Raw genomic sequence first — 13814 nt, 5'->3', positions numbered from 1 at the left:
TGTCCTCAATTCATGACCCATGAGGAACAGCCACAGTGAAAAGGAAAAAAAAAGAATGGTACTAGTACAGAGATTTCTTGTCCTGAAGCTGTGGCAGAATACAACAAAATAATGGGTGGTGTCGATAAGTTTGATCAATTACGAGAAAGGTGTGCTATTGGCAGACGTTCTGTAAAATGGTGGCACAGAATATTTCATTTCCTGGTGGACGTTGCTGCAGTGAACAGTTTTATCCTGTGGAAAATAAGTAAAAGAGAAAGTGGAGAGCATGATCAGCTCACATACAGGATCCATCTAGCCAGACAATTTGTCACTGGCTTCTCATCCCAAAAAAGGCGTGGACAAAAACCTGTCTTTCTGGAAAATAGGGGTACAGTACCTGAAGATTTTCGTCATGTGGCTGTATGGAAGCATCAACCCAGTTTAGGAGAAACCTACTGGACGTGCCGTCATTGTAGTACCAAAGCTGCCGAAAAGAGCACTCGCTGTGTTTGTACATATTGTCAAATATTATTTGGCATAGACCTATGTTTCAGAAAATTTCATGGCAAGTAATTGTGAACAATCATTGTAACAAGAGAAATAAATTTACCAAATAAATATAACATATATTGAAAAGTTGTTTTTGCCATTTAATTCAAAGGAAGGGCAGTGTTGTGTGACCTCACTTTCACAGTAGGACCAAATTTGATATTCTGTATGATAAATATACCTATCTGTTAACTACTATCTCCTCTCCGTTCATTAAAAAAACTGCTCAATAATTTTTTCCATGAAAGGGTTAATATGCAACTGATTATGAGATTCCAGCTCTCGTACAGGCGCAGCATCAACGCGGTTCGTGTAGAAGGCCACTCCTTTGCAGAAAGCGTCTGGTGTGGTTTAGCCCGAAAAGGCGCAGCAGAGGAGAGCGCAGAGATGGGGCACCGCGGTGAGGGTAGGCCACTGCACAAAGGGCTGTCTGCGCGAGGCGCCCGCATGTGTCGGGGTCGGCCGCAGGCTCTGCTAGGCGACGCGACGTCTGAGAGCCGGGTACAGCTCTCACAGAGCACTGCCGGCGCCAGTTGAACACAGCTGAGGCGGCCGAGGTCCGGCCTTCTGCACCGGAGCAGTGTGGCAAAGCTTTTAAGAGAGCACAGCCTGATAACGCCGGGCCTGCCGTAAGGGCTGGATGAATTTCTGCTGCGCGTGCCATACGGGAATGAACACGGGGGCAACACCTGTAAGTGGTGTTTCCGCAAGAGCGTGGGAAAATTTAACATGACACAGAGGGTGCTCCACTGAACTATTTGAGGTAAGGAAACTGGTATTGGGGAAGCCAGCTTAAGGAGATAATAGGAATACAACACTGTGTACGTTCTTATTTACATTACTTACAGTTAACTGCAAATATCATCCTGACACAATGAATGTACAGTTTGTACTGTATTTTGAAAAATGTGATGAAACTGACGGTCATCAGGTTTGGTTGAAATCAGCCCAGAGGTTTAGGAGGAGCTTACAGTCAGGCTTGCCCCCAGATGGATATGTCACACATGTTCCACACATATCTGTACACACAATTCGCCAGTATCTCTAGCAAGTTTCTCCCTGCTGTTTAATTTTCATGTAGCTCAATGTTTATCTCCTGAAGTATGTCTCGTACAACGATATAATTTTGTAGGTACATTCAGCAGCATATGTGGATACTGTATGTGGACTGTGTTGCGAAAGAAATAGCAAAGAAATAATAAATTAAAACGTTGCGCATGATGCAGCAGTTTTTCACGCATCTCAGTGTTTGCGACGTCATATCTCCTTAACCATGTGTCATTCAATGATACAATTTTGCAAGTGCACTCAGTGGTACGTTTAAATACTGCGTGAAAAATATATTAAGACTACAGTTAGTAGTAAAGAAGTAATAAATTAATCCGTCACGCCTGATGCTGCAGTTCTACTGTATGAACAGCGGAAACGTAGTAAGCAGTAAACGTTTTTCCTTTCATCATTTTGTGGGGGTTTTCAGTGAGTACGAGACTCCTAGAAATTTGAAATTATGTGTTAAGTTTTATGCAAGTCACTAAGTGCTCTCATTTTCAAATACTCGATGAGTAAATTCAGAGTATTCGTGCGTCGTGGGCCACCCTTAATTTCACTCCCCCTCCCCCTCCCCCCCCCCCCCCCCCCAAATCCGTTTCGTCGGTAGGTGGTTCGTACAACCACAGCGATACAGCGATTCTTTCCAGGCAGTAAGTGACACGTGTACCACGTTTAACTGAAATCGGTTAAGTTGTTTACAAGATGTGATTCACACCTACGTACGTATATTTTTATAATATGTATGGATTTTCTTGCGTACTAATTCTATACTTAATTCTTTTCTAACATCCTCAATTCGTGCGCTACCCAGCCTCGGACATCCTTTAACACTCCTTATAAATCTCAGTTCTGCCTATTGAAATTTACTTACTTAAATTTGAGTCTGCATCCAGGCCTCACTGCCATAAAGCAGTGTGGCTAAAGTATTACGTCATAAAATTTCTTTTCGCTTCTTTTCCAACTTTATTTTTAAAGGTTCTTTGAATTGTCTCACATATTGCTTGAAATACGCTAACTTTCTGCTCAATGTACTTGTCATTATCAAAACTTATACCACAACCGAGACTTGTTCTAAAATGTTGTTTCCAAGCAGAGTTTTTTTATCTGACCGGTTCCTTTCCACAAAAAGACATAATTTTTGTTTTTCGTCGGAGATATTAAAATTATAAGACTTACATACATAATTTAAAATATGCTTGGGTTTCTGTAATATTGTGCCATTTGCCTGAACCATTCTTTGATCGTAGACATATGACACTGCTGTAAGAGCACTGTGGATACAGAGCACTGAAAGACATTAGTCGAAACGAGGCCCCTGGAGTCGATGACATTCCCTCAGAACTACTGATATTTCTCGGAGAGCCATCTGTGACAAAATTATTCCACCTGCTGTGCAAGTCGTATGAAAAACGTAGATACACTCAGATATCAAGAATAATGTAATAATTCCAATTCCAAAGGAAGCAGGTGCTGAGAGATCTGATATTACATAATTATCTGTTTAATAAGTCATGGTCGCAAATTACTAACATGTATTGTTTAGAGAAGAACGGAAAAACTTGTAGAAGAATACGTTGGAGAAGATCAGTTTGGGTTCCGGAGAAGTGTACAAACACCCCAGGCAATACTGACTCTACGACTTATCTTTGAAGATGCGATAAAGAAAGGCAAATCTACGTTTTTAGCACTTGTATAAAGCTTTTACAATGTCGACTGCAAAACACTCTTTCAAACTGAAAGTAGAGAGTGAAATGTGATACACAACTTCCACAAGTACCAGACGGCAATTACAATAGTCGATGTGCATGAAAGGAATGCAGTGGTTGAGAAGGGGGTGAGACAGATCTGTAGCCTATCCCCAGTGTCATTCAGTTGTACAATGAGCAAGCAGTAAAGGAAGCGAGAGAAAAGTTTGTAGAAGGAATTAAAGTTCAGAGAGGGGGAAAAAGCTTTGAGGTCTTCTGATGCCACCGTAATTCAATCACAGACAACAATGGAATGAGAAGTTGAACGCAACGGACAGTTTCCTGAAAGGGGGATACAAGATGAAATTGAACAGAAAAAAAAACATGGACAGTGGAATGTAGTGGAATTTGATCAGGCGATACTGAGGGAATTAGACTATGAAATGAGGCACAAACGCAAGTACATCATTTTAGTTATTTGGAAAGTAAAATAACTGATGATTACCAGTCAACATTTCATTGTAAACTAGTAATCACAACAAAAGTGTTTCTGAAAGAGAGAGATTTGTTAACATCGAATGTAAATTTAAATATTAGGAAGTCCTTTCTCAAAATATTTGTCCGGAATCTAGCCTTGTACGAAAGTGAAACGTAGACGATTAGCCGTCCATACAAGAAGAGAATAGAAGCCTCTGTAGTGTGTTGCTGCAGAAAAATGCTGAAGATTATTTTGGGAAGATTGCGTAACTAATGAGAAAATACTGAACAGAATTGGGGAAAAAAGAAGTTTGTGGCCTAACGAGTAAAAGGAAATTGTTACCACCAGAGTTGTCCTTCTGATTGTATACGCTCATTCTCCCCACCTGCTAAAGACGTTCAGTCTTGGGTACTGTAATAATATTTCAATATATCTTCCGGAAACAAATTGAAGGCTAGCCCTTACTACAGTCATTACTATAGATTTGTGATCGTCCCATTACCTATACACCGTATACATTCTCGCAAGACCCTTATGTGCGTTTCAAATGGTCTTCCTACACACTGAATTCTATGTAATGTGGATGCCCCAGTGTCATTAACGATTGAAAAATCACGAACCGGCCATAAACTGTAGTCAGGTTACATTTACCCACAGAGTCAATTGCACAGGGTTTTGCTTTGCTGTCGATCAAGTCTAAACGTAAATTCATTGCCAAAATACGTGTTTGTGTGTGGCACATCTTTACCTTTCGCCAGTTAGTATGCAGATGAGAGGGTCAGCGCAAAAGACATGTTAAGCCGTGGGTATTTCAATGTTTCCAGGGTACTGCTAGTCTTTAAGACGACAGTAGGAATCAGTTCGCAGTTCCAAAAGAGCACGCGATGCCGCCTTCTCATCATCTCACACTCTGCCATTGGGCCTCATATTTGGATGATTTGTATCGAAAGGGTCTACAGGTCAGCACTACAATCTGGAGGCCGCTGTCAGCCTTCCACATGTCGGAACCCCTACAGCTTATTCATGTAGCTCCACACTCCAGATCGCGGTGCCGAGTGGGTGCGTTCCAACACCCCCACGACGGAAAAATTCCTGGCAGTACCAGGAATTGAACCCGTTTCCTCCGCACACTGGTCTTTCAGCTGCAGAGTCAGACTTCAGGATTCTAACAAAGCTGTACATTAGTCGTGCAGTGGCACATTCCGTAAACCATTATTATCAAATTTAGAAAGGAATTTCTCCCTGAAATTAGCCAACCGTCCGCTGAGAGTGAAAGAACGAACGGTGAGAGTGTTGTGAAGAGAGCCTGAGGAAAGCCGCAGCTAGCTGTAGCAACGAGCGCAATTACCGGCAAAAACGATTCATCTCCGCGTTTGGTAAAAACTCGTCGGCAGGCGACGCTGCGTGCACCTGGACGGTATTTGAGTCATTCTCGGGGATAGAGTCGACGCTTTGCGGTCTCCAGCCATTGTCCAGCGCCTGGAAACGGCGAAAGGAGTGCCGCAAGCAAGGACGGCTCGTGCAGAAACGGCTTTACTCGCGGCGGACGCACAGTTGCAAGCCAGCCTGTGTTCCGGGAACAGCTTTAGCTAGACGCTTTCCCAGAATACCAAGGCGTCGACCCGTTTGCGAAATGCAGGCAGGAATAGAATCTCCACTGCCGGAGCAAAAGGGAAACGCAGCGGAGTTCGACCATGAAGCAACATTATGTGCGACATATGTGAATGTTACAAAAAAGTTTCCAGTTTTAGGTGTAAATTACATTGCAATGGTACCGTCAATGCATTGTCCATTACACAATCGGCTCTCCGGCGTCTAGATTGAGAGCTACAGCCTTGTGTCCGTTAACAGGATACTGATATCCCACCTGACTGAACAGCCCCCGACCAAGGAAACAGACATCGAACTACATCACACAAACCGAATATTTCAGGAAAGGTTAAGAGCACGCCTGTCTTCTGGCTACCAGTCCTAAGATACACTCCTGGAAATTGAAATAAGAACACCGTGAATTCATTGTCCCAGGAAGGGGAAACTTTATTGACACATTCCTGGGGTCAGATACATCACATGATCACACTGACAGAACCACAAGCACATAGACACAGGCAACAGAGCATGCACAATGTCGGCACTAGTACAGTGTATATCCACCTTTCGCAGCAATGCAGGCTGCTATTCTCCCATGGAAACGATCGTAGAGATGCCGGATGTAGTCCTGTGGAACGGCTTGCCATGCCATTTCCACCTGGCGCCTCAGTTGGACCAGCGTTGGTGCTGGACGTGCAGACCGCATGAGACGACGCTTCATCCAGTCGCAAACATGCTCAATGGGCCAGATCTTGCTGGCCAGGGTAGTTGACTTACACCTTCTAGAGCACGTTGGGTGGCACGGGATACATGCGGACGTGCATTGTCCTGTTGGAACAGCAAGTTCCCTTGCCGGTCTAGGAATGGTAGAACGATGGGATCGATGACGGTTTGGATGTACCGTGCACTATTCAGTGTCCCCTCGACGATCACCAGAGGTGTACGGCCAGTGTAGGAGATCGTTCCCCACACCATGATGGCGGGTGTTGGCCCTGTGTGCCTCGGTCGTATGCAGTTCTGATTGTGGCGCTCACCTGCACGGCGCCAAACACGCATACGACCATCGTTGGCACCAAGGCAGAAGCGACTCTCATCGCTGAAGACGACACGTCTCCATTCGTCCCTCCATTCACGCCTGTCGCGACACCACTGGAGGCGGGCTGCACGATGTTGGGGCGTGAGCGGAAGACGGCCTAACGGTGTGCGGGACTGTAGCCCAGCTTCATGGAGACGGTTGCGAATGGTCCTCGCCGATACCCCAGGAGCAACAGTGTCCCTAATTTGCTGGGAAGTGGCGGTGCGGTCCCCTACGGCACTGCGTAGGATCCTACGGTCTTGGCGTGCATTCGTGCGTCGCTGCGGTCCGGTCCCAGGTCGACGGGCACGTGCACCTTCCGCCGACCACTGGCGACAACATCGATGTACTGTGGAGACCTCACGCCCCACGTGTTGAGCAATTCGGCGGTACGTCCACCCGGCCTCCCGCATGCCCACTATACGCCCTCGCTCAGAGTCCGTCAACTGCACATACGGTTCACGTCCACGCTGTTGCGGCATGCTACCAGTGTTAAAGACTGCGATGGAGCTCCGTATGCCACGGCAAACTGGCTGACACTGACGGCGGCGGTGCACAAATGCTGCGCAGCTAGCGCTATTCGACGGCCAACACCGCGGTTCCTGGTGTGTCCGCTGTGCCGTGCGTGTGATCATTGCTTGTACAGCCCTCTCGCAGTGTCCGCAGCAAGTATGGTGGATCTGACACACCGGTGTCAATGTGTTCTTTTTTTCATTTCCAGGAGTGTATATATATCTCCACCACGATTGCGAAGACAAGCACTTGTTAGAGACTTTAGAAAAATACAAAACAGTCAACCACTCCCTTTGGATTCGTTCTCTGATTAAATAAACATTAAACGACTCCTCTCTAGAAAAATCACCATTTTAGGAAGCTATATTCTTAGAAAATATCAAAACTGATATTGTGAAACACTGGAGGAAAGTCTCGGAAGATACTGTAACTGTGGATCTGAAGAAATACCAATCTATAGTTAAATACCTAGCTAACTTTGACCTTCCAAAGGTAGTGGTATCGCAGAGGTATCGCACTCATTCGAGTTGAGAACCAACTGTAAACGCCCCTGTATACCACGGCATTTACGTTGGTTTCTAAAGGTTTCAGATCGGCTATCTGTTTCTTTACACATGCGCAGCTACTTCCCTTTCCTCCTCCGTGCGCTGTACCCTACCGGCCTCACAATCAGTTGCGAACGTGAAGGCACCGTGGACAGAGGTTACACCAATGAAGAGTACGCTGACATGCGCTTCACATATGACAAAGCGAATGGCAGTGCCCTTGAGGCTGCTCAGTTGTATTGAGAAGCTGTTCCTCTCGCAGGTAGCCCGACAGGCGTACATTTAACCGGTTACATCAGCGCCTTAGAGAAACCGAGAGTTTCGCACGCCATGTACGAGAAAGTCGACCTAGATTCATAGCACCTGATGTTGAGGAAAGCATCTTACACATTGTACACGAAAATTCGAATACTTCAACAAGGAGGATTGCTACCCAAGAGCGTGTCCTGAGTCACAGCAGTGTCTGGCGGATTTTTCATCGGCAAGTACTCTAGCCACATCATCTCCAGCGAATAAAAGTCCTACACAGAATTTCTGCCTATGGGTGCAACATCAGTGTACCCTGAATGGCCTGTTTGCAAAGCAGTTCACGGGTGAGGCTGGATTTACCTGTGACGGTATTTTTAACTATCATAACTGTAGTATTTGGTAATTTTTTTCATCATGCGTGGCCACAGTCATAATATATCTCTTTAAAGTCAGTACCGCCATAAGACTGCTGTTTATTTGCAGTGTTACACTTACACGATCTTGATTTCGGCTTCAAAGAGCCATATCAAGTGTTTTAAGTGTTATACCGCGCCTAGTGTATTTCAAATACGACAGTATGACATCTTGGGGACGGTATAACACTCAAAAGACTTTATAATGGCACTTTGAAGCCGAAATCATGATCGTGTAAATGTAATACTGCAAATAAACAGCAGTCTAATGGCGGTACTGACTTTAAACATTGTCGTATTGGTACCGATGTCAGTCCTAATGCAACACACGTATCACTACATCCGCAGCGTTATACGTTGATCGTCTGGGCAGGACTGCTCTGAGATCGCATAAGTGGACCACAATTCTACTACAGATACTAACCGGATATCAGTACATGCGGTTTCTGCGGCCTTTATTTGCAGGTGTACATAATGATGTCCCACAGAACCAACGCCTGAATATTTGGTTCATGCAAGACGGTGCTTCACTACATTTTCATTTACGAGTGCGCTCGCTTCTAACTCGGACGTATGGTTAGCACTACGTAAAAAGCCTGGCCTACGCTACCGTGATCAACTCTCTTGAGGAATTACGCTAGCCTTCCAGCATTTACTTAATACCCCAGGAGAGCATGAAAATATTTGCAACTCATTTCAGAGACGAGTTCAGTGTTACATTCAGACCCATGGACAACATTTGGAACACTGTTAAAAATATATCGGCTCAACCGCTTATTTATAGTGTAAAACACTAAGACTGACGCGTTTCGGAAGTCAAGCTTCCGTCATCAGAATACAGAACACACTGAATGAACAGCTAACTGGTGATACAAATAACTTTTTCAAACATTTCACTGGTTTCTTTCAGTAACTACATTTTTAGGAACTGGCAGGATACCATCATTTCATGAGGTCCTAGGAACATGTATACGTTATCTGTTAGTATAGACATCTCTGTGACTTCCTTGTTTACTTGCGCGTGAGCTCACTCGCGTTTCAGTGTCGTGTTTGGCTACGTGATGTGTGGTATCAACGAAGACGTACGGGCGGTTTACGGCGATAGAGGAGAGAGCCATGTGGTTAGATGTTGAACACCATAGGCGACACCATTGTAGAGTTTTTTATATTTTGACGACTATGTGGAGATTCACCTTGGAAGACACGCCTGCAACAAGGGAAGTAGCCACGTAGTTTTAATTTTATTATCAGTTTTATTGTGCCTGGTGCGCGTTACATTTTAGCGAGTTTTAACAGGTCCTTTTACTTTTTATTATTCTAATGATGGGAGCTTGACTCCCGAAACGCGCCAATCTTAGTGTTTTACACTATAAACAAGTGGTTGAGCCGATATATTTTTTTAACATTGACAATCACAACCACGAGACCTCTCATCCAGTATGGATAAAATCATTTCGAACACTTTAACGTTTAGAGATGCCTTATGTTCCAAGACACTGATGAACCGCAACAGAAAGTGTGTTGTATCTCGACAACCGTTGTTCTGTGGACGGTTATTTTATTATTATTATTATTATTTATTATCTATTTTATGGCCTTCATTGGACCACTCTAGTCAAAAATAGAAAATTGTAAACAAGTTGTTACATAGTGATACAATTTGGCTCAACAATAACTTAATTTGAAAGTTAGGTAATATAATTATTAGAGTCAATTCTTCTATGAAAGGTGTTTTGCTCTTCTGTCTGCCCAATATTTCTTTATTCTTTCAGATATTTTCTTTCTTTCTTCATCTCAGACCACTCTTCCTGTACTCCTTTTATTGATTTTCATTTGTAGTCTGGTTTGCGGGTCTTGCAGTATTCTGGTTTGCTCTGTCTTGTTTTTTTAGCTCATGTACTGTAATTTGGAGTTCTTTCATATCTTCCTTAATTTCTGTGACCCATTTAATGTCGCTCTTGCTATTCCACAATATTTGTATTATTTTTTTACTAATTCTTTTTTCTGGAGTTCTCATCAGATGTCCAACGAGTGAGATGCGTTTCTTCCTGATCGTGCTCATGACTGGCTCTATTTTCTTATATACTATACTCCAATGTCAATTTATTTTATACAGTTTATTTATACATCTCCTAATTATTCTTCTTTCTATTTTTATTATTCTGTCAATTTCTGCTGTATTAGTTGTTCTGAAGATAGTTCAGCTGCATACGTTATTTCTGGTTGTGTAACTGTTTTATAGTGTTTTAATTTTGCATTACAGATAGGCTTTTTTGTTATATGTAGTGTTGGTAATGTAATGTGCGTAGTTCAGTTTTTTATTCTATTCTGAAATGATGGCTACTCATTTATATTGTATGTTATTATTTCGCTTAAATATTTAAATTTATCAACAATTTTGATTTGCTGTTCTCCTATTGTAATTTTGTTTGCAAGTGGTGGATCAGTTAGCATAATCTCCGATTTTTCAAATGATATTCTAAGGCCTACTTTCTCTGCTATTTCTTGTAGTGATTTCACTTGTTGCCTGGCTTCTTGAACGGTGTTGGCTAGGAGAGCAAGATCATCAGCGAATCCCAAGCAGTTTAAGCTAATATCATCTTTTGCAGGTTCGAATCCTGCCTCGGGCATGGATGTGTGTGATGTCCTTAGGTTAATTAGGTTTAAGTAGTTCTAAGTTCTAGGGGACTGATGACCATAGATGTTAAGTCCCATAGTGTTCAGAGCCATTTGAACCATCTTTTGCACTTCCAATTCTTATCATCTTTGGATTGTCCACGTACCATTCTCTCATTATGTATTCCTGTGTAGAGTTGAACAGTAATGGTGATAGGCCGCCACCTTGCCTTGTGTTTTTATGAGTAATGGTTCATCTAAATCTACATCTACATCCATACTCCGCAAGCTACCTGACAGTGTGTGGCGGAGGGTACCCTGAGTACCTCTATCAGTTCTCCCTTCTATTCCAGTCTCGTATTGTTTGTGAAAAGAAGGACTGACGGTATGCTTCTGTGTGGGCTCTAATCTCTCTGATTTTATCCTCATGATCTCTTCGCGAGATATACGTAGGAGGGAGCAATATACTGCATGACTCTTCGGTGTTAGGTATGTTCTCGAAACTTTAACAAAAGCCTGTATCGAGCTAATGAGCGTCTCTCCTGCAGAGTCTTCCACTGGAGTTTATCTATGATCTACGTAACGCTTTTGCGATTACTAAACGATCCTGTAAAGAAGCGCGCTGCTCTCCGTTGGATCTTCTCTATCTCTTCTATCAACCCTATCTGGTACGGATCCCACACTGTTGAGCAGTATTCGAGCAGTGGGCGAACAAGCGTACTGTAACCTACTTCCTTCCTTTTCAGATTGCATTTCCTTAGGATTCTTCCAATGAATCTCAGCCTGGCATCTGCTTTACCGACGGTCAACTTTATATGATCATTCCATTTTAAATCACTCCTAATGCGTACTCCCAGATAATTTATGGAATTAACTGCTTCCAGTTGCTGACCTGCTATTTTGTAGCTAAATGATAAGGGATCTATCTTTCTATGTATTCGCAGCACATTACACTTGTCTACATTGAGATTCAATTGCCATTCCCTGCACCATGCGTCAATTCGCTGCAGATCCTCCTGCATTTCAGTACAATTTTCCATTGTTACAACCTCTCGATATACCACAGCATCATCCGCAAAAAGCCTCAGTGAACTTCCGATGTCATCCACCGGGTCATTTATGTATATTGTGAACAGCAACGGTCCTACGACACTCTCCTGCGGCACACCTGAAATCACGCTTACTTCGGAAGACTTCTCTCCATTGAGAATGACATGCTGCGTTCTGTTATGTAGGAACTCTTCAACTCATTCACACAATTGGTCTGATAGTCCATATGCTCGTACTTTGTTCATTAAACGACTGTGGGGAACTGTATCGAACGCCTTGCGGAAGTCAAGAAACACGGCACCTTCCTGTGAACCCGTGTTCCGAAATTTCTCCTCTATACTTCACTTTTGATTTGGTGTTGGTTAAAGTGAGTTGTATTATTTTAATTAGTTTTGAATGGATTCCTAGATTTCTTAAAATTTTTAATACTGGAGGTCTGTGGAGACAGTCATATGCCTTCTTAAAATCTTGTTTATTGGAGCTTTTTAGCTACTTTTGGCCTGTACTTTCCATGTGTGAATTATTGACCACCGCGTCTGAAACACCCTGTATGTGATTTTATGAACATTCTCTGAATTTGAACTACGCTCGTCGCGTACACAACTGAATCCTGTTTTCGCAGAGAAGGGTAGTGGGCCCCTACACGGGTTGGTAGGAACCCCCGCACCGCTGCCACTGCAACACGTTCGGCTCGGGGGGGGGGGGGGGGGGGGGGGCTGGCAGACACCCCGACGCGGCGCGTGTCATGTCGGCGGGACGCGGCTTGAAAGATTGCTTTCCGAAACAGCGGGAGCGACGGCTAAAAATGAAAGATTGCCAGGCGCTGACAAATTGGAGTGCGATGTGCCCGGCATGCGAACGCAGGGCAGGCTGGCGGTCGGGCGATCCCCCGCCTGCCCCGCCAGCAGCTGCCGCGTAATTGCTTCCCTGCTGGCTCCGCGCGAGGCGAGCAAAGCTCACCGCCGACGCTTATCCAATCTCGCAGGCAGATAGCGCCTGCACGCAGCACTTAATAGCGATATCGTCCGCTTAGTTTTTCGGGAAGAAACTGTGACAGATATCTGCAAGGAATTGCATAGAACAATATTCTTAAATGGGATAGGACATCAATCGGGCCGACTTAGAGCAGGAGAGGCACTACAGGACATTTTAATTTCTAGTGTCTATACTTTTACAAATAAAAGTGAAGTTTAGAGGAGAAATTTCGGAACACGGGTTCACAGGAAGATGCCGTGTTTCTTGACTTCCGCAAGGCGTTCGATACAGTTCCCCATAGTCGTTTAATGAACAAAGTACGATTGAAGATTCACACTCGTAGCAGTGCAAGTGCTAAATCATTACAAAATAATTTTTTTTAGATATGAAATTTCATCATTTTATCGCTTACTGTTGGCTGCATTTGTTGCTGTAGTTACATTTTTCTTCACAAGTAAGAGAGATTCTTTGATGAATTTTGCTCAGCATACAAACCTTACTTACAGGTGTACGAAATTCTACAATTTTCCAAATCTATTAAAAACTGTGGTAAAAATTGAGATAATTAACTGCAAAATTTGATTTTTTTCTAAACATTAAGTTTAAAACGTAACAGCTCATTCATTTTTTCATAAATTAAATAGATTCTAGAGTTTCAGACACCTGTGAGTATGGTTTCTATGCTGTGCAAAATTCATCGAACAGTCTCTCTTACTTATGAAGATAAGTAGTCTACCTTAAGGTGGGGACTATCTCTTCCAAATTTTCAGATCTTCAGTACACAAGATCTAGCTCACAACGAACTGACCAGAAACGGGACACTCAGTTGAAAGAGGATGGAATCAGCTGTGGACGTATCAAAGGAATTACGAGCGTCGTTCATTTAGCAATGCCCCACATTAATTTTTCCCAGAACTTATTTATTGTTAAGAGTCAGAATTTGGTGACAATATACATCAACATCTCTTGTCCATGTGTTATTTTTCTACGTCCTCTCCATCTATGGCCGTATGCCAAAGTTGTGGAAGAGCACGTATTCCCTGA

Source organism: Schistocerca gregaria, chromosome 5 (genome assembly GCF_023897955.1).
Source record: "Schistocerca gregaria isolate iqSchGreg1 chromosome 5, iqSchGreg1.2, whole genome shotgun sequence".
Taxonomy (NCBI): domain Eukaryota; kingdom Metazoa; phylum Arthropoda; class Insecta; order Orthoptera; family Acrididae; genus Schistocerca; species Schistocerca gregaria.
Note: the sequence above shows the minus strand (reverse complement) of the source record.